A 21962-nucleotide genomic window follows, 5' to 3' on the forward strand; every position below is an offset into this window, starting at 1 on the left:
CCATAACAAGTATCTTATTTTTATTCAGATCATATGTTTATGGAGGGCCTGGAAAGGTGGGGTCAGAAAAGACTAATAGAGATGAGGAGGGCGAAAGCCTTTGCTTCATCCTCATATTGCCTTTCTAGAGTTCATGGCTCCAATCACTTCCTTTATTTGAAGTCACCTCAGAACAGGTAAGATCACAGAAGAGCACAAATCAGAGTATATGACTCTACTCATAGGCAGATAGAAAACAGCGTGATCCCCTGTGGTTTTTGCCACTTGAATTGAAATCGGCTATTAAAAGATACGCTACATGTGGAATGTGTTGTTTGTATAAACATTTATTTATTCACATTTAAATGAAAGGTCAGAAAGTAAAAGTCAGTTTGAAATGAAATGTGGTCAGAGTGAAATAAGTATTGTTGGGCTATTAAATGGAAAAAAAATGCACATACTAGAAGTGCTATTTTCTGAGTGTATTGGAAAGATGAAACACATTGTAATAAAATAAAAGACAAAGATGTTTTAGCAATAGCATTGGGCACTGTCACCTCACTCATTTATTATTTTTCTATTGATTTATGCCCCACTATATTAAAAAATAATGTGAAGTAACGTTGCCTGTCAACTTGTAGACAGTAAAAGCTTTTGGAATAACTGAGGGAATAAATGCAAGCCTCTTTTGAGTATGGAAACTTCCATTTCCTATAATATTAGATGTTAGATACCCTGAAAACTCTTCTCCACCTGTGAATAGAAATGCTGGGTAAAATATAACATGTACTTTTAAATTCAGAGCTGTACTAGCAAAATTTAAATGAAATCCCCAGCTTCCTAATGCAAAGAGGTCATTGAAAAGCAGAGTGGTAAGCACAAGAACTTGACTCAGGAGCCTTGGGGAAATTTTTGCTCTCAATAACCTAGAGTCTCACAGGCAGACAGGTGACAACCTGTGCAAAATGAAAACTTGGAACTGATATTGCCCACAAAATCAGGACATTCAGAAGACTACGTCCTCATTGAAAGGATCAGCTTTAAAAATACCTGCACCAGCACAAGGAGGAAATTATGAACTGTGTGTCCAGATACCAGGGCTCTGGGTGGAAAGATTAGTTTCCTGTAAAAAGCTATAATCCTGGGCCAAAGATCTCAAGTTATTGGAGTTCAGTTTCAACCACTTATGTTTTCTGAGAGAGTAGAAATTAAAATAAAGTGTTCTTGGGCTAATGATACCCCTAGCGTTTCCAGTGAAAACAAATTTAAATCTTCTATTGATAAATTATCTCTCAATACAAGATTCACAAGACTCCCATGGATAAAACCTCTGACGACATGAAAGTCAGCAGGAAAAAGGGCAAAAACATTAGATGTAACAACTACTAGATATAGACGATAAAATAAGTAGGGCAAAATGATGAGAGACACAAATAAAAAAATATAGTAAAGATTAAGTTACACTGAAAAAAGAACAAGTAGGTAAGAAAAAGTACCAAATAGAATATCTAAAAATGAAAAATATAATTACTGAAAGATACAAGAGAAGCTTCATTGGATGAATTAAATATTAGCTTAGCCACAGCCAATGAAATAATTAATGATCTTGAAGGGATTATTCAGCATCTGCCCCCCAAAAGTAAAATAAGAGAAAATATGAAAAAGGAATTAAGAGTCTAAGATAAATCTAATAGGTGTTACAGAGGATGAGAATAGAGAGAACGGGGAAAAGACAATATTCTTAGAAATAATACCTGAAAAATTCCAAGAATTGATGAAAGACACATTTTTATTATTCTAGATTCTCAAAGAAGATATAAATAAAAATAAATCAACACCTATACACATTGCAGTGTAACCATAGAATTTAAGATTACGGAAAAGATTTTAAAAGCAAGAATTCAGATTATTACAAACAGATAATAATAAAACAGTAGACTTTTTTCAGTGGAACAGTATCAGTACAGAGTTGAGAGAATAGAGCTGTAAGGTATTATTCTCTACACAGCTGAAATATCGTTCAGGAGTGAGGATGAAATAAATTTGGATAAGCAAAGGCCGAGTTTACCACTAACAGCTTGTCGTTTTACCTTCTTTTTACGAAGTAATAAAGGCTTTAAATTTTGGAAAGAAGAAACATGAACCTAGAAAAAAGAAGTAAATGGCAGAAAGCATTGTAAGGAAGACAATATATAAACGATAATGATTATGTAGAATAATAACAGTAACGTCCAATATGGGGAATACAAATACCAGGGAGAACTGAATCGCTGAACGACTGCAGCCTATAAGCTGGAAGATAGTACCCAGAACTAAGCATTCTAAGGTCTTTGTATTGTTCTACAGAAGAGGAAAGATACTGATCATCTATAAACATAAACTTCAAACTGTTTCAATCACACGTCATATTACAATGCTAAAGTAAGTTAAAAAATAGGGGCATGGATAACAGCCAAATCAGTAGAAGGGAAAAATGAGAATAAAGAAAATTTGAATAATACAAAAGGCATAAGGAAAGAGAGAGAGGGAAAAAGATGTAAACAAAAATAGAAATTGGAAAATACTCAAGATGATGGGCAAAAGAATCCTTAATTCTGGAGATATAAGGTGTTTGAAGGTAGCAGAGATCTGTGCCCAACCATCTATCCCTACCCCACACACTATCGCAGACAGAGTTTGGGATAGAAAGCGGCACCTTGTCTAACATTTCTTCCAGCCCTATCTTAGAGGGTTCTTTTTATTGCAAGCAATATTCATAAACTCTGAATAATTTAAAGAAAATCACATTTTATTAGAACAGTCTGGTATAGTTTACAGATTAAAAAAAAATAGGAGCTAAACTCTTTGCTCTCAGAAAAAACAGGGAGAGAGTGAGAACAGCCAGTTTCTTTAGGGCTGTAGAACCAGAATGAATGATCCCCCATCCTTGTTTCACTTCTCTCAGGCTTCAAATTACCAGTCTGATTGGCCCAGGGGGCGGATAATTTGATTAATAGATGCACCAGGAAAACAAGCACATGGGCAAAGCAAGCGGGATGGGCAGAGTTCCCCAAAGGAAATAAAGGTGTTGTGACTAAAAGAAGGAAAAAGAAATCTAAACTGGAAAAAAAAAATGACTGGAGGTGATTTGACTGTATCTGCTAGACTTTTGTCCAAGGATAGCAACAATTATTGTATGATCTTTGACTCAAGGGGGGTATACATTTCTTGAAGAGTTATTAAATTCTTTCTCTTTTTCCTTAAGCATTTAGACCAGTGATCACAAATCAAATGACTGCTGGCATCAGACGAGTCAAGGAAACAAGCAAAGCAGTATTGGAATATAATGATGAATGGAAACTAACTCTCAGCGTCAGGAACAAAGTAGGAGATGGGAGGTAAAGGAAAACTGGAGAGCCCTGGAAGCAGTGGTTACTCAGCTCGAGCTGACAGTTGCCATGCAGAAATGCAGGCTAGATCTTTTGCAAGAAAAATCGAGTCAGGAATTTATGCAAAATAGCCAGATTTTTAAATATTGGCCACCAATTCAATTTTTAAAATGCTATGCGAATCAACACCAAGCAGACCAATCAAACACAGTCGCAGGACCAATTCTGCTTATGGACCATCCATGGATTGTGGCTTGTGGATCAGTGACTTGTGGATAATATTGTCTGCAAGAGAATGGGAGGGAGTTATGAGAGTCCGTACTTCCAATTCCTTCCTCTTTTGGGCTATTATCTGCTATACATTTTACTTTTATATGTATTATAAATCTTACAGTAAAACGCTGCCATGTTTGCTTTAAACAGTTAATTATCTTTTGGAGAGCTTAAAAATAGTATCTTTGTAAAGTAGTATCTTTTATTTGTACCATTATTTTTACTATTTCTGAAGCTCCATATTTTTTTTGATAGACTTTATTTTTTAGAGAAGCTTTAGATTCACAGCAAAATTAAGCAGAAAGGGCACAGATTTCCTATATGCCATGCCCCACACAAGCACAGCCTTCCCCACCATCAACATCCCCCCCAAGAGTGGTACATTTGTTTTAACCGATGAACCTATGTTCGCACATGATTATTACCTGAAGTCCAGAGTTCACATTAGGGTTCACTCTTGGTAGTGTACATTCTATGGGCTTGGACAAATATATAAGGACATATAAGGACCCCTTATAAGGTCACACAGACTAGTTTCACTGTCCTAAAAATCCTCCGTGATCTACCTACTCATCCCTCCTTTCTGCCTAATCCCTAGCCACCACTGATCTTTTTACTGTCTCCATAGATTTGCCTTTTCCAGAATGTCATATAATTGGAATCATAAAATATGTAGCCTTTTCACGTTGGCATCTTTCACTTAGCAACATGCATTTAAGTTCCCTCCACGTCTTTTCATGGTTTCATAGCTCATTTCTTTTTAGCACTGAATAATATTTCACTGTCTAGATGTACCACAGTTTATCCATTCATCTGCTGAAGAACGTCTTGGTTGCTTTCTAGTTTGGGCAATTATGAAAAAAGCTGCTATAAACATCTGTGTGCAAGAGTTAGTGTAAACATAAGTTTTCAACTCATTTGGGTAAACACCAAGGAGCACGATTGCTGGATCATATGGTAAAAGTGTGTTTACTTTTGTAACAAACTGCCAAACTATCTTCCAAAGTGGTGGTCCCATCTTGCTTTCCCATCAGCAGTGAATGAGAGTCCTACTGCTGCTCATCTTGAATTTGGTGTTGTCGGTGTTTTGGATTTTGGTCATTCTAATAGCTGAGTAGTGGTATCTCATTGTTGTTTTAATTTGCAATTCCCTAATGATATATGACATTGAGCATCTTTTCATATGCTTATTTGCCATATGTATATATTCTTTGATAAGGTGTCTGTTAAAATCCTTTGCTCATTTTTTAATTGGGTCATTTGTTTTCTTATTGTTGAGTTTTAAGAGTCCTTTGTTTACTTTGGATAACAATCCTGTACGAGATATGTTTTTTGCAAACATGTTTCTCCCAGTCTGTGCTTGTCTTATTCTCTTGATCTTCACTTGTTTTTGAAGATCTATATTTCTATCTGCTGGTCAATATGCTCAACTATCTAAACATCACATCAAAATTTGACATTCTTATCTATTGTCAGATATTAAATAAAGACTATGGTATTTCCTTATATTGTTGAACAATTACCATAATTTTTGTTATTTAATTGATTATTACAGGACCCATTATAATTTTTTTAAAATAATGACAGCTAATCTGCATTATCAGTCTTAGATATGTTTTAAGCAAATACTAAAATTATTTTTAAAAGTCTTTGAATCTTAAAATGAGCAGTCATTCCTGGCCTAAATTTTAACATAATTTCCAATGCATGCAAAGCCAATAGCTACCTGGGGAAAAACTATTCAAGATCAAATAAAATCAAAGGAGAAAAAGAGGAAAGCTAGGCTGTTACAGAGCCATTTCTTTCACTTGACTCAAAAACAAAAACTATGTGTGAATAGCATTTGAAGACCATCTAAAAAGAATTAGAACTGATTGTCACACTGTTAAACCAAAAGATTCAATGGTTGTTTGGAAATTCTGTATAGAAGTGTTTATTCCACTCCAGCGGACCTCTAGGAAATTTCAAGCTTCATTAGCTTTTGTGCGAGTATAAATAGGTGAGTGAGGACCCCTTTGAGGACCTTGATTACAGAAGCACGCTTGAGGAAACTTTCTGTGCTCTTTCATCTTATTATTTTTATCTTGTACCATTTATTATGGCTTTGCCTTTCTCACAGCATAGACAAAGACTTGCCTGGCACTTTGGGTACATTTTTATTCTAAGGCAAGAATATCGAAAATTTCCTTTTAGGTAAGCAGGTAGCTAGGGCTCTGACATAAGCTTTCTGAGCAAAATATATTTCTGGAAAGAGAAAGAGTGGCCCACTATAGGAATAAGGAAAAGGGAGACAGATTTGAAATTCCCAGAGGAAGAAAGGAAAGGAAGAGCAGAGTGTGAATTATCAGGCCTGAAGAAGATGGGCAAAGGGCACCCGGTGTGAAGTAAGTAAAAGCAAACAGGTTGGGGTAAGTGAACAGGAGAAACTCTTTCAGGAGAAAAGTAACATTATAGGGAATTTGAAGCCTGGTCTTTGGTCAGGGAGAAAGTTATCAGTGAAGAGTTAGGTGAAAGATTTGTGAATACAATCAACAGTCAAGAATTATTTCTTCAAATATATGGTCGTGTCCTCACTCAAAAGATATCATTTGGATTTTGTTTCTTTTCTCTTGACTGTAAATTCCTTAAAGGTAAATGGAAAAAAAAGAGGGAAAAAGAAAAAAAAGATTTAGGACTTAAGATAATCCTTATTTAAACTTTTCACTAGTTATTAATATATCTTTGTAGGGAAAAATGTTCTTCAAACATCTACCATACAGGTAGTTATTACAACTTTTCTGCTCTCTTTTTAATCTTTGTTTTTTCCAGGAAAGTGGCCCTCCTTAGGACCCATCTTATTCAGACACAGCACAGTATCGTTTTGGACACTTTTATGCAGTGGTTTCACTTTAATGAGCAAATGAAATCTCAAGAAAGGGAAAATAACTTTAACTCAATTTATTTGCTTTAAAAACAAATGAAAATGGAATTACGCTTGAAATAAGCAAGAACTTTAACATTTGCACAGAGAAATAGAAACCCATCATGGAACGCCACACAAAGAAATATTACAGCGAGGAGCAACTCAGTTTCATATTGTGCGATCTAAATGTACTATAAGTAATTAAAATTAATGTAATTGCAGCTGTCTCTGCACCATGGTTCAATTAGTTCATCTAAAATTATTTTTAAGTGAAATAGAGGAGATCACTACATTTCATCTAGTTCAGGTACCATCTAAGATCTTAACAGAGTAAGACAGAGTTTGTGACTCACAGTGCCCTCTGCTCAGGCTGTTCTTGCTTCAGAAAGTAACTTAAGCATGACTCCTGGGAGAAACTTTCCTAACCACCACTTGCCGCCACCCAAGAAGTGTTTAGCTGCCTTGATATTTTGCTTTCACTGTGATCTGTACTGTTGCTTTGAAGTTTTTCTTACAATTATGAGTAACTATTTGTGTAAGTAGTCATGAAATGTTCATCTCACCTATTAGCCTATAAAATCTGTGAGGGCAGGAAACATCACTGTCATTTCAGTACTCTTTTTTTCTTTGAGGAAGATTAGCCCTGAGCTAACATCTGCCACCAATCCTCCACATTTTTGCTGAGGAAGACTGGCCTTGAGCTAATATCCGTGCCCATCTTCCTCTACTTTATATGTGGGACGCCTGCCACAGCATGGCTTGACAAGCCATGCCATAGGTATGCACCTGGGATCTGAACCGGCAAACCCCGGGCCGTTGAAGTGGAATGTGTGAATTTAACTGCTGCGCCACCAGGCCAGCCCCTCAGTACTCTTAATACCAAAAGTAAAACTTGGCATAGAATGTATGTTAAGAAAATACTAAAAATAATTAGTATGGTGAATGGATTGGGTAGATAGGAGACAGATAGATAGATCGATCAATGATAGATAGATACTATATAAATATAACAATTAAAAAATTCTAGGGACTGGCCCCATGGTGTAGTGGTTAGGCTCAGTGTGCTCTGCTTCAGCAGCCCAGGCTTGTGGGTTGGATCTCAGGTGTGGACCTACACGACTCATCAGAGATGCTGTGGCAGCAGCCCACATACAAAAAAGTGGAGGAAGATTGGCTCAAATATTAGTTCAGGGCTAATCTTCCTCAGCAAAAAATTCTAGAATTGTCATTCATTTTATGATATCCTTTGGTGAGCCATCAGGGGCAAAATGCTGAATTGATAAATGATAGAGACATGTATATATTCTTCAAATTAAAGGGAAATAAAAGTGATTTTGTTTTAGTGTGTTGTTAGTGTCAAATTGACAGGGATAAAATAATAAAGTAAAATAAAGTACACAATGTTTGGAGAGAACATGTTAGTTTCTGTTCCTGCAAAAGCAGGTCTTAAGACAAGGACTTGCCTGTAGATAGTTTATTTGGAAGAAAATGCAAATGAGACAGGTGAGTAAAGCCAATAAAAAGTCCATTAATGAATGGATTGATTGCTTTGGAAAACCAGTGCTCAATCCTACTAGTGAATCTCCAAGAAGCCAAGTGAAATGTGCCTCAGAACTGTCCCACCACAGAACATGGAGGCTGGGACATTTTTTTTTTTTTACCATATTTGCCAACGTCAACTCCCCATTGGTTGAGAATTGAAGGGCATTAATTCCCACCTTCCCCCTCACTTCAGGGTAGTAAATGCATGTAGTGGAGCGAGGTCTCAGTGCATTTCAGGTGGTAGCTCTCATGGGGCCTGGAATTGTGAACCATAGCTGCAGGTGAACTCAGGTGGTCCCAGGGAGTAAGACATGAGGCTGACAGCATCTACTGCAGCATGCCAGTGGGAAGAGACACAGCGTTCGAAGATCACTGCATTTGTAGGAATGGCAAAGTTAGTACACTTAGTTCCCATCGAAAAGGCAGAATAAATGCCTAAATGCCAAGCCTGACTCATGAGGCTCCTTTGATACAGGGAATTTTAAGCAACAATTCCGCGTGGAAACCAAGGACTTTCCTGTAAATAGCTGATTTGGAAGAAAACACAAATGAGGAAGATATGCAAGTGAGAAAGTATTACAGAAAGTATTACAGAGAAAGTATGAAAGTATTACAATGTCACTTAAGAAAGGATTCTTTGGAATTATAGTAGACATCTGCAGTGGCTAATAGCATTAAAGGTATTTCATTGGGAGACTATAGTGAGAATTCCAACTTGAACTTAATCTGTTCATCCTAGGATTGAGAAATGTGCAGGAAAGCCTGGAGGAATTGCACCACCTGGGCTCTATTTGTATACTTAGCTCACTCTGCTGCTGGCGTTGAACTCAGGCAGGAGAAAGTTGTCAAGATATATAATAACGTTTTGTCCTTAATACAGTCAAATATGTCTCCAATCAGATTATCTGTTGGCCAGCTTCCACAGGTGCTCTCCTGAGCCCTAGCAAAAGGAGTCCACAAGAAAGGAGTGAGTAAAACTGAAAAGGACTAATCTCCCAAACTGCCAAATGGACATCGACTGCATAGGGACAGAAAAAGGTAGAAATAGCTAGTTTGGTTTCATTGATACCAGCTACTACAGACAATGGCAACTTTGGCAGTTTCTGGAGTCAGTATGGGTAAATTTGCAGTGGATTCATAGCTGGATTAGCACACACAACCTCGAGCGTCCATACTGCATTGTCAGTGGAAGCGTGAGCTACCTCGAGCAACAATCGCCTCCGGAAATGGAAAGAGTGGAGAAAGAAGATGTCAAATATCACTAGATAGAACAGAGTTTTATTATGGATTGTACTGAAAGCAAGCCTTATGAAATTATAAAACAATTTGGAGGTATATTTAAGAAGGATACAGTGCAGTTCATGCAATTTGAGGAAAGGGAAAACAAAAGAATTTTTTTCTGCAACTATTCTGTGACCCTCAGTTAGTGTGGCCTGAAGAAAGCCAGTTTGCATTTAGAATTTACAAGAGTCTTTCTGGTATTTGCAGACATCATAAGGTCCAGCAAGGTCAGAGTCAGGAATCACTAATAAAGAAAACTCTCACAAGTGCACTGGAAACTTAATTTGAATTAAAAAAAAAAAAAAAAAGCAGCTCACAACCTTTTGAAGCACCGATATCAGGTAGCAGAAGTTACACATGTTGCCATGAGTCATTTTAAGCCACAAACCATACCACATTATGTACAGCCCTGGGAATATCAATTCCATGAACAGTGCATCTAGAAACAGGTGAGCTTAGTTTTGTCGGCTCTGCTCTGATCTTTTATTCCACGTTGGCTCTAAGCATTTTGTTGTAGTTGCCTTTTATTAATTTTGTACATTTTGATTATAATATATAATTATTGAAGGAGTTTTGGTGAATATCTTTATTTAGGATAGAATTCCAACATTTAGAAAGTTTTTGATAAGCAAGATATTCATGGTATTAGTCTTTAGAAAATATAAAACAAACTATTCTTGATGATTAGAACAAGGAAAACATTGCTTTGCTTAGTGAACTTTTCCTTAAAAAATATCGCTGTCTCAGGGCCAGCTCGGTGATACAGTGGTTAGGTTCACACGTTCTGCTTCAGCAGCCTGTGGTTTGCTGGTTCGGATCCCAGGTACGGACATGGCATTGCTTGACAAGCCACGCTGTGGTAGGCATCCCACATATAAAGTAGAGGAAGATGGGCACAGATGTTAGCTTAGGGCCAGTCTCCCTCCGCAAAAAGAAGAGGATTGGCGGCAGATGTTAGCTCAGGACTAATCTTCCTCAAAAAAAAACCAAATATATATATATATATCTCACTGTCTCTGGTAGGGGCTTTATCAATCCACTTCTTAAAGAGCACATAGAGACCATGAAGATGGTTCAGAGAAATGAAAAGGATACTTAAAGAATGGAAAATAATAGCTATGTGGAAAAGCCGGAGAAACTGGGATTTAGTTTTTAGAAGAGACAATTATAAGGGGAATTATTGCTTCAAAATAAGAAAGGCTGTTATGGGCAAGATAATAACCAGTTGTCTTCTATCTCTATTTAGATCAAGATAAGAGAAAAGGGATTGAAGAGAGAGCATAGGGGCATTAGACTAACTGCTAGAAAGTATTTATTGTTAACAAGGGATGATAACCCTGGAACACATTGCTGACAGGTATTGTCGAATATATGCCTGTGTGTGCTTGATGTAAATAATGGGCTACAAAATTTAAAATTCAAAAAGTTGTCCAGAGGATTCTCAAAATCCATGTGTTTACCTTCAAACAGGGAAAACAAAAAATAGTATTTCTACCTCATCATCCTTTGCCTTAACAGTATATCATTATTACCATACTGTTATTAACTGATTCTTTTGCACATTGATTTGTTTTATTGAATTCAACTTGGGCTTAATTATTTAGTTTCTCGATGTATAAAACACCTGTTAGATGCAGAAAGTGGGAGATAAATAAGGTTAGTGATTTTACAACATTTTGTGCAGCAGGATCCTTGCTTCTGAAAAAATCTTTTGTGATTGGTCAATAAGGACAAGCAGAGCTGCTCGGGTTACCCGGGAGCAAGAGAAGATGAAGGGGCAGAGCGTGTGGCAGAATCCTCTTCACCCCACCCCCCGAAACCTGCCCTCCACACCTGCCTTTCCAACAGCCCCTGGGACACTCTGGAGGAACACCTATGACTTTTTAAGCATAGTTCAAAAATCACTGACCTAGATAAGAATGACATATTGCACTCTTGTGATGTGTTATAACTCATAAAATGGTTTAAAGCATATTATGTGTGTCCTTCCTCCCTCAGCATTCAGGTTCTATGTAAGCAAATCATCTTAAAGCATCTGGTAATGACTTTTTAAGGGTGATTGTAAGTCTAGTTATATTAGTTATAATGAAGAAGAAAAAAATAGTTTAATTTAGAAGGAAATTTTTCTTTATAAAAATTATAGTAGGTATTTCTATTTCCATCATTTTTAGGAAAAATGTCAGATGAAAAGAATTTATATTGAATTTTTTAAAGGTACAGTAGAAAATTCTACCATAATAGAGTTTGATATGGGACCAGGGCCGACTTCTACATTAGGCAGAGTAGGTACAATGTCCAGGGCCCGCGACACTTTTTGGGGCCTATGAAAATGTTTTATTGTTTTAAAAATCAGAATTTAGAAAATGAACTAGGTCAAAGAAAATGGTTATATATATATAATATCAACATGTTGTTTTGATTGCCTCTTACTCATTCTATTGGTAAAGGAGGGACTCCTGACCTAAGATTATGGCCACAGACAAAAACAGGACACCTGACACCGGACAGATGAGAATGACAGAGGTGTGTTACTCACATACATTCCAAGCCTAGGAGAGGAGCACACTGCATCATGCAGGGCCACAAAGCGGCTGCACACAGAACAGAGTGAACAAGCAGGGGCTATAAGAGGCCAGCCTTGTAGTAACAAGAGAATAAAGTGCTCCCTGGTTCCCATAGGAAGATGTGATTGGCTGGTTTGAATAATTCCGTAGGCTTGCTGGGACCTGAAATCCACTATTCAGGGATAAGCAGGAACTGTGCCTGGTCCCTTTGATAAAGAGGATTGTTTGGCTAGCAGACCTTATCTGTGGGAGCAGAGTAGGGAGAAGAACTTATGTTAAGCCATTCAAGGCCCTCTGGGTTCTACCAGCTGTCCAAGGCAACACATAATATTGACCTTTTTAGGTCTTAACACCACATATATTCATCTTTATACCAATACAGTTATAAAACACAATTTCAAATATTTTTCTAATGGAGAAAGGGACCTACACAGGCAAAAATGCATAGAGCCCCTGAAATTCCTTTATGGCCCTATTTGGGGCTGATTACTGTAGAACTAGTATGACCCCCATCTGTTTCAGACTAAAACAAGTCCCTTAATGAACTTCAGGATCCTTCACAATCTTGCTCTGCTCTTAATCTCCAAATTTAAAAATGATGGGTTCATACATCAAAAGTTACTATATGAAGCACATGCAGGAGAACTTCTTAGAGTCAGAACGGGTGATTGAAGTGGTTTTCTTTCCTGAGAAGACACTGCATGTAATCTTGAGCAAGTTCCTCAATCTCTCTGAACTACAAGTTCCTTTTATTTAAAGAAATGTTATGAAGATTAAATCAATGAAGTTAGGGAAAGCACCTCCCACAGCATCCAGCAGGTGTTAGTTGGATGTACATTATCATCACAATCAAGTTTGTCTGAATTTATTGTTTCTGAATATTCTCTTATAAATTTTTCCTGGCATTAGTAGGCACTCAAAACTTATTCAGTGAGTGGATAGGTAGATAAATAAATGAACTTAGATATTCATAGGGCATCATTGTCTATACTCACACTGTTTTCCTCGCCTAGAATGTCCTCCCCACTCTTCTTTGCTTAGCTAAGTTCTGCCCTTCTATAGAAGACTAATTTGCATCTCATTAAAAGATTTTTTAACAGTCTAGTTCTCTTTGATATTTTCTCTGAACTTTTGGAGAATTTATTTTCTAAGACACTCATTTTGCACTGAACCTGTGATGCCTTGATTATTAATTCTTTAGATGATTTCCTATCTCCCTAGACTGCAGAAATTTAAATGTTAAGGGATAAGTCTTACACCTTTTGGTTCTCTTGGCCCTGGTGTAATTTCACAGTAGGACCTTAGTCAAACATCAATAGCAGTCTCTTCCTCTTCACTCTTGCTTCTCCTGCCTGTTTTAGTTGTTAGCATTCTCATCCTTCAGTCATGTAGACTCAAAACTTGAGAGTTTCCAAGATAAATACAGATTCTTGAGGACCTAGGAGTGAATTTGATTCCTCCTATCTGTGTGAAAGTGGTTTTGTCATCAGACAGCACAGATTTAGAAGTAAGGGAAAAAGTTTCACCTGCCTAGAACACCAGATCCACTGCTGATGCTACTGATGATCCGGGATTTCATATGCATCTCAGAGTGTCCTCAAACCCTTTCACTCTTCCACACTGCCCCTCAGCCATTTATACTGTTCTGTCTCTGAAAAGTCTCCTCTATGAGTGCCACTTCCATGTTCTCACTACTATAAGTCAGGCCTTCAATTCTTTTCTGAGTTATTGAAATAGCCTCTAAATGGGGCTCTCTGTCTCTAGGCTATATCTCCTTCAATTTATCCTACCTCTTACCACCTGAATTATCTTCATAAAATAATTTTTGACTCAAAAAGATAATCTCTGATCTAAATATTCAATTGGTTATTCAATGTCCAACTGCTTGCTGTATAAAGGCCACAGCCAAATTCTTTTGCCTAGAATTGTTGATCCCTACAATATTTCAGTAATTATTTTTCCAATCTTATCATGTATCATATCACATCTCTTGAACATTGTGCCAGCTGGAATCACAACTCTTGGAAAGACAAACAATATTGCCTGTTTCTCTAACCACATAGAAGCTCTTCTATTCAAAATGTCTGTCCATGATCTGGCCTCTTAAGTTATATCCCCATCCTTCTAAATCCAGTTCAAATCTCAAATCTGTCAAGCTTTCTTGTATCCCTTTCCAGAAAGTCTGTATCTCCTTTCTCTCTGTTTTCTAACTTCTAATTATTTTGTCAATTTCTCATTCTGGCATTTTTCAGAATTTATCCTAGAGTAATTAGTGTGGTGCATGTGTGTGTGTGATTTTCTGCTAGATGGTGAAATTCTGCTTGACAAAAATTAATGTCTGATTATCTTTTCATCTCTAGTAGTACTTAGACCTATGCTTTCCCCAAAGTGAGTAATCAATAAATGCTATTGAATTGAGTTTTTCCTGAGTTAAAAGAGAAAAAGCCTCTAGGACTTTAGTGTTAGAAAAAAAAATTCCAATTAGATATGTCCACTTAAAATGGGACTAAAAGTCAATAAATCTTGTTCCACACATTATCTCACTAATCACCTTAATTTTCTCGTTCAAATTTGAGTGTAGATATTACTCACCCTCATAAAGGGAATTCTGTGATTATTAGAAGAAAAATCAAGTAATAAACTGATTTTTCCTTGTAACAGCATTTTTCAAATATTTTCTAAGAAAAGATATTTCACAAAGAGTTCTATAGATATAGGAGTTTTTGAAATAACAAGTTAAACAAATTTGAACCAATCTCTTTGCCACAGGATTTCAATCCATTTTTAATGCATTGTGACTATTAAACAGAAAGAAACAGCATATAGAATTCCCTAAGCATTTTGTTGCAAAGAAACATCTCTCCTAGAGTATATTGCATATTGGTGGGACCGTGTTTAGTGGAATATTTTGGGAAACACTTCTGAGGAGTGTTAACCTATTTTAACATGAGTACAAATATTACAGAGATGACATCATTTTTGCAAGAGATAGAAAACAATTACCAACATAGTTAAATATGTAAGCATATCAAAATCTCTCTCTGAAAAGTTGAAGATTCAATCAAAATAGTATTTACCGATGTAAGGCATGTGAACAACTTCCTATAATATTAACAAGGCTGTATCTAAAGGGTCAAAATCATGAAATGCTTGATTAAAATAGCACACACACACTTTTTCAGTACAAAACAGTAACTAAACAATTTTCATAAACTTATGAGTTTGCGTACGACATGTGGACCTCATGAAACCTAGCATTCAGGGATTGAGGACATTGTTGAACAGCCTAAAGTCACTTAATTTTTAAGCGTTTAATTTTTATCCAATAAAAATCTCTTGCTTTTTATAGACATCATCTATTTATAATTTTCTGAGTTGGTGGAGTTTTCATAATATTGTAGTTTTTGTGAATCAGCTATATCTGAAAGTCAGTCACATGGTAAGCACGAGAATCTTGGGCAAGGATTAGGAATTACAGAGACAGTTAATCATCACTAGCCCTAATACTTATTGGAAAAAAACTATTGTTTGACTTGGTCATAATAATGATTTAAATATTGTCTTACTATTGTTTTACTGTAAACTGATGGGTGCTTTTGTGGACATGTAACGTACAGTACATACTGAGGGAAAGTTACGTCAGTCTAGAAAACCGTAAAAGGTGCTGCTCGTTGGAGTCACTAGAACATTGGCGATGCTTATCATTTACTATTATCTCAACTCTCAAATTAATTTCTAAAAGTATGCATTTATTTGGTTTATTGCTTAGGCATCATAAAGACAACAAAATAATTAATTGAGACTAAAACCACCTTATGGAATAAAAATGACATGTAATAAACACTTTTTACTGTATCCTCCTAGTTCGTGAGTGGTCATTATTAGGATTCAGAGTTGAGTTATGTTTTTAAGCTGATTCAACCATAAGATATGTGATCCAAGCTGAGTCAGTTCTACTCTTTCCACTTGCAACAGAGACTGGAAACTGAAAGATAGCTGTTAAGTATCCATATGTGACTATGTACCACGCATACCCTGGAATCAGCCTCTGTGTGTGAGTGAAGTGTAACATGTACTTTTAGCAGCTGAGGGAGTCCATATTCTTCCAGAGAAAGCTATTCTGCAGGAAAAAGGCAAGAGTGAGGTGAAGTAAAATAAATACTCAATGAGAAATAGGAGAGAGAGGGAAAAAAATAAAGAGAGAATACTTCCTATGTTTCTGATGACTTCAAAGTTCTCTTTTCCGTTGTCTCTTCAGGCCCATCTACATTTCAGTTTTTATGAATTGAGCTCCTTATGCATTCCAACATTTTTCATCTCAATTTTGCTTAAGTTAGCTCAAGTGAGTTTATGTTACTTGCCATAGAATTATGCGTTCATAAAATTAACTTCAGCATAATTATCTACACAGCAAGCTATTGCTAATGCCCTTCAGGCAAAGACCACCAGGAATACACTTGTGGTTGACTAAGTTGGGTTTAATTGCACATTGCAGCAAGGCAGAATGCTTGCCAGGGGAACTGTGGAGCAGTGGAGGGTGTTAGAACAGACTCATCCTGGGATTTGGACTTTTAAGAATTGGGGAGAGACTTTAAGGAAGTTGGGTGTTGCTCTGGATTGGCTGCTGTCAGGAAGTGTGGATAATTCTGTGATTGGTATCTTAATAAGTCTTATCTAGAAGGAGAGAAGACTAGATTGAGGCCAAAGGTATAATTGGCAAAGAGGCAGCAGTCACTCATCTTAGCCAGTTTTGGTCATTTTTGTGGTGTGGACAACGTTCATGTTTTTCACATGTTCAGACGTGACTATCGAGTGGTCTTGTTTTCGTTTCTGTCCATCATGATCATAGAGTCTGATACTGATGTTCTATAAATTGTTTACATTCAACAGGAGCACACGAAGCCTCAGCTGATGATGTCAGGGGCTGCTTTTCTCTTTCTCATCATAAGAAAAAAGTGATCTGACCTTATCATCCATCCCTCCTCATTAAGGCATTAGTGACACTATCTGCCTCAGTTCTCTCTGCTTTATATTCTGTTGTCATCCATTCTGTTGAAGCTGATCTTCTCTGTAACCCGTGCTTACTTTCTCCCATGCCACCAGGACAACAGCGGGCATTTTCCTGTCAAAGAATGTAATTCTAGTTAAAAAAGTACCAGTCTCTTAATTGCGCTAAAGTTCAAACTTCGTCGACCATATTTCTAAGTCTCTAAAGTTGTTCTTATTTGCACAGCTTTTTGCAATGTTGAAATAGCCAACATTTGCTCTAAGGCGAGTCTGTCATAACTGCCAGCTAAATTCTAACTACCCATTTGTCTCCCTCTCTTTTTCTCCCTGTTCAGTGCAACATCTGGCAGAACTTCTCCATGCTGGGAAAAAAATGTGCTTTATATCCCTCAAATTTTGTTAGGAAAAAAGTGCCTTCCAGTTTGAAAACAACTTCCAGCAATCAGAAGCTCCCAGGGAAAGCTTCCCTAACGCAACAGCTATGATTGTGATTCCAGGATACTCTCTATGCAGCTCTATCAAACATCACCCTTGCTGTAGTAATTTGAGGCTTTCAGGTTTAGTTGTTTAATAAATTTTTATTTTATCTTATTATTTTGTTTTATTTTACTCTTATGAAGGTGATTTAAGCATAGTTTGAATGTCTAAGGGAAAACTGAAGAGCAGAGACCACTTACCCGACAGTCAACGAGGCATACTGCTCACTGACCAGAACGAGTGCTATTACAGAAAACATATTTCTGAAGATCCTAGCATCGTTGTTATGAGCAGAAGTTCTGAAGTTGGGCTAACTGAATTAAAACATTAATTCTTCCTGTGTGACTGGTTGAGTTACTTAATCTTTCTGTGCCGTAGCTGCTTTATCTATGAAATAGAAAGAAGAATAGCACTTATCTCAGAGGGTTACTGTGAAAACAAAGGAGAAAATGTGCAGAAGGAATTTATCAGAGTTCCTGGGGCATAATAAGTCCTCAATAAAATGCACACAAGACAAATACACACACACACACTTTTCTTACATAAAACAAACTGCTTAATAGAAAATTTCATAACTTTAATGAAAATATTTATAAAAACAATAAAAGAATGAGCTCATCCTATAGGACAAATATTCATTAATTATTACAAATTTCCCTCAATTTACAAACGCAGGTGTTCTTTACTCATTTCCTAAACTCCTAATCTGTGCTAGGTTCTAGGACTAGAAAGATTAAAGCACACATCTTTGATATTAAAGGGTCATTTTACCAAGAACAGGAGCTCATAGGCTTAGTATTTCTTAGTATTAGGTTCACACTGCTGCTTAAGCATTTGAAATTGCAGATTCTAAAGAAAAGTAATATCATAGCCTGAATAAGGTCACTCGAGAAGGAGACATATTTTAGACAAACTCCACATTTTCTGCCCTAGTGTGAAAACAGTTCTTTTGTGGTTAAGAATGAACATACGTTACTCTAGGTCCCAGAAGCAGTGAAAAAGTAGACATGCCTACGAATAGGGCCTATAATCACTCAATCAGTGTTTTTTCTTCCAGAAAGTTGCTTCCACTGCATAGGAAAAAAGTTGCCAAAATAAGTCACACAGATAAAATATTGAAATACGTTAAATTCCAAAAGAGAGTAAGACTAGATATTGCACTTTCCAAAATATATTACCATTTCTATATTTATGTCAGTTTTTTTTAAGATTTCTCTTTTGTTATTCAAAGTACAGTAAACATTGGTTTGCCTTTTGCAGAAATAATAAACTGAACATCAGGCAGATATGTGAAAAATGAGATAACCAAAAAGGAAGAATACTCCTAATTATGACTATGCATGTGATTTAAAATAAACAATTTATAAAAGAAATGCTATGATTTTTGCTTTTGCCTTTTTTCTTCTAAAAAATACTTCTCAAAAAGGAAGTTATATCATAACATCTACATGTAAATAGTCCAATGGAAAAAAATGTAAACTCTTATAGATACTCTTACCTAATATGTCAGTTATTAAAATATGACTGGTATTTTTAAAAGTATATTTTATCATTATGTCTGGTGATGTAGACTGAAAAATGCCTCTGAGTTACATTTATAATAAAATTGAATTGTAAGATCTGAATAGTACCCTAATAAACTTTTCAAGAAGCCTCAATATAACTAGTGGCACCTTTTCTGATGATGCCGAGCCTCTTAGAGCTAGCATTTATTAAATACTTGACATGTGAGGCACTGTGCTAAGTGCTTTTCATACATCATATCATTTTTACTCAAGAAAGAACCCTGTGAAATACATATCACAGCCATCGTTTCACAGTTGAGGAACCAAAGCTCAGAGAGTCAATTGACTTGCCCAAGATCACATGAGTAGTAGGTGGCAGGTCTGTTGAAATCCAAAACCCTGGATCTTAATTACTAAGCTGTAGTGCTTTTCCGTGGCAGCCTTCTGTTGAGTACTTAGCATATGCTAAGCCCCCCATTATCTCATTTACTCTGTGCAACCATTATGCACGGGTTGGTACCTACCCATTTTAAAGATGAGAAAACAGAGTTTGAGGTCACAACGTTACTAAGTTAAGTATGTTAATTGCAAAAGCAGGATCTAAATTTCGGTTTGTCTAAACCCAAAGCCACGCTTGAAATCTGCAAGTCATATTGTCTAATTGTCATACCTGTCTGAAAAAAAAACCAGCATTGTTTTCTTTCATGTATATCCTTATTCAGACTAGCATTGCCCTAGTAACTGGTAATATACTTTGGGAGCAGTAGGTATAATTATTACTATCATGATTATATATTTTTGCATCTCACCTGAGAAGGGATCTTTTGCAAGCACTTAGAGAATTCTTTGGGAAAATGTCAAGGGTGTTGAACTATATTTTCTGAAAAATATTTTAATATTTGAATTCAGGCTTAGTAAATGCATTTTGAAAATGTAATGGAAAAATTTAAAGTGGAGGAAATAAGATTATGTAATTCTGACCCCAGTGTGCATGCTTTAGCACATTCCTAGAGCAAGCAAGAAAGTGATGCAGAAAAATACTATCATTTCTAACAGTTTACATTGTCTGCAGACTTAGCTGTTAAGATTAGGCATGCAATCAAAATTCTTTAAAAGAAAAACTGAAAGAATATTAACATAATGGAATGCAAGTATGTTGATTGTTGCTTACACTTTATTTTTGAGCTTATGTAATCACAAGCACTCCCGCTAAGCTGCCTACAATTTCAGAATTGCAGAACAAAAGTATCTCTACCCACAAATTGTATTTAACAAGCACAGTTTAAGATACATTTTGTGACAAAAGGAAAACCTGTGAACTGGGAGAAATGTCACCCCTCCATACCTTTTACATGTGCCCCTCCTTACACTCCATCTGTCTTCCTCATCCAAAAAGAGAGAGCATACAGGCAGATACCAGCAAGAGAATGTACCAGAGCAAGGCATTCGGTCAGCCTTATCCAGGGTCCTCAAAAATGTACTGTGGAGAGTATGAATGATGCTGAACAGAGGAACATTGAGAAGGAGAGCAACTCTAAAGATAAATTACTAGGAGGATATAAGGAAGAGAATGTGAAAACCATTTAAGCTCTGAAGGCTTAAGTCTCCAGGGAAGAAAGGCGCAGGCTATTAACGGAATACTAATACGTTTATTGTTGCTCTCACTGTTTGTGCTTCCCATTTATATAGTCACAGGTGCTCTCACTAAGCTGTTATTTTAACATTGCAGAACAAAATGCACTTGCCTAGGATTCTATTTAGTTAAATTAAATACTTAATTTAATACTAAATGCTTAATTAAATTTAATACTTTATTTGTGAGCTTTTGTCTTTAAATGTTACAGATGTAGCACTTCGGAACAGACTGAATCCTCTCTCCACTCCCAATTCCAAATCACCAAAATGAGACTCTAATTGCGCCAGATTGAAAGCTCTGCTGCTCACTCCTGAACTAATCAAAAGTGACCCCTGTCTAGGTCTGTTGTGCAAATTGTCAGAAGCCATATCCGTGACCATTTGGATGGGGAATCATTCTCACAAAAAAAATCTAAGAAAACGTAATAAATGTCCTTCACATATGCTCAAAGCAAGGTTTCAATCCAACTATTTCCGCAAGGTAGAGTTTAAGTAGAAGGTGAACCTCTTCTTAAGTAGAAGAACCTCTTGAGAAGCTCCTCCCATCTTTTACTTTTCCTCATTTGAGCTGTCACTACAGCCAGGAGCTCTGTGTGAGCTGTGGTCCCCTTCCAGCAGGCATAACCTGACCACACCTTTCTTCTTGCCAGAGCTGTGTGCTCCTTGTGTCCTGTCTGCTGCTCCCCTGTTGAGGGCTGAGGATGCTTCTGAACATGTATAGATGAACCCAGAAGGGAGGAGAATTCAACATTCCATAAGGTACACCTTTGTCAAGGGAAAGTTAGGAGTTAGTGAATAAATTCTTTGCCCTTTCACACTCCCAGTGGACTGTTCTGAGACAGAAGTATATGGCTTCTCATTAAATGGTCCAACGATATGAAACAGTCAAACTCACGTAGCAGCAGTCAGCTCAATAGCACATCCTCACATTGGTTCTCTCTCCAGACCTTCTAACTCTCCTTGTCCCTCAATTCTGCTCCCTGGGATTTCACCTCCTGGTCAGGTAAAAACCACAAGCCTTTTGCCTCAGGCTCTGTTTAAACTTGGGAAATCAGACTAAGGCAGAAAGAGATAAGGTTCTTAATTCATTGATTCATTCATGGAGCAAACAATACAACCTGAGAAAAATGAAATATTTCATATCCTTCATATATCGCTTCAAAAACATTTCTTGAGTGATTATCAAGTGTCAAGTACTATACTTGATGCTGTGGAGACAGTGGGACACAAGAAGATACAGCTCTGCCCCGAAGAGGCTTACAGTCCCATGGAGAGACGTAAAAATCAACTCAATGAATAAAGTAATTAGAAATTGTGTTAAGTGCTAAGAACGAAACCAAACAGCATTGTGAAAAGAAAACAGCTACACGAGACTCTTTTAGCTAGGGCTGCATTGGGGGATGTTTAACAGACAGAATTCTTAGTTGCA

The sequence above is a fragment of the Equus caballus genome, chromosome 3, assembly GCF_041296265.1.
Source record: "Equus caballus isolate H_3958 breed thoroughbred chromosome 3, TB-T2T, whole genome shotgun sequence".
NCBI classification, from domain to species: domain Eukaryota; kingdom Metazoa; phylum Chordata; class Mammalia; order Perissodactyla; family Equidae; genus Equus; species Equus caballus.